Raw genomic sequence first — 1,274 nt, forward strand, 5'->3', positions numbered from 1 at the left:
AGAGCCAGATTCAATAAAACACTGCCAAGACTGATATTAAGGAGCTTATCACCTACATTTTCTTCTAAGAGTTTTATGGTTTCCTTTCACTTTTAAGTCTTTTACCAATTTTGGGTTAATTTGTGTGTATGATGAAAGAAGTAGTCTAGTTTAATTCTGTTGCATGTGACTGTCCAGTTTTTCTAGCACTGTTTATTGAAAAGACTGTCCTTTCTCCATTGTATATTTTTGCCTCCTTTGTCATAGATTAATTGGCCATATGAGTGTAAGTTCTGGGCTCTCTGGTCTGTTCCATGATCTATGTGTGCCAGTTTCTTGGCTTAAGAAATACAATCCTTCATTGACAGTTTTTCTAAATCCTCAAAAAAAAACTTATTGAAACTGAAATTGATTGTTTTATGTGATAAATAAATGAGATCTGAAAAATATAACAGGTTTGCATTATTCAGCCATTATTTGCATCCATCTCTTACCAGAAGCATAAGTGACTAAACACTAGAGATGTAAAAGTTTACCTCCAAAAAGTGCTTCGTTTTCACAACAGCTCAGCAACTGAAACTTTGAAATATTCCTGGGTATACTGAAGCAACAGGACAACAATAATGATGGTATAATGAAGCTAGATGATGTTCAACTGAAGACTCTCTTGCTCATTTTGTTTCATAATCAAGATTCCAAACAGAGCTTTTAAAAGGGATTTGGTTCCCCATAGTGCTACCCTGATGCCTGTGTTTGTCTGTAATGTAATCCTTAGATGTAGATACAGATATCAAGTCCTGTGGAAAGTTAGCATTAAATTACTGGTTAATGTAACTCTGAGAGAATTGTGTTCAGTACAGCATGTCTTTGAACCAACTCAAATATCCTTATACTTGTCCTTCAGTTTATGATGCTGAACGTATGGTGCTCTAACCCTATAAGAAAATAGTAAAGATGAGATTGCCGGGTAGTCTCATTTAGACAGTTAATTTTATCTTTGTTTTCTTAAGTCACATTTCATTGTTCTTCTCGATGGTGCAAATCTAATTGGCTCTTATCACAGCTGCATTACCTTCAAAGGCAGATAAAATTAATGCAAAGTAAAAGATCACTAGAATCAGAGATATCTGGTTAAAAGGGAGACAGGCTTGCATAAAGTGGTCGCACAATCCACAGAAGGCTCTGGCAGAATAATAAATCATTACTTTCTCCAGGTTATCATTTGGTACTCTAGTTCATTATTTTGTATCATTTTGTTTTAACCTTGGATTGTCCCTACTACATCTGCTCTGCTG

This window comes from Bos javanicus, chromosome 4 (genome assembly GCF_032452875.1).
Source record: "Bos javanicus breed banteng chromosome 4, ARS-OSU_banteng_1.0, whole genome shotgun sequence".
Taxonomy (NCBI): domain Eukaryota; kingdom Metazoa; phylum Chordata; class Mammalia; order Artiodactyla; family Bovidae; genus Bos; species Bos javanicus.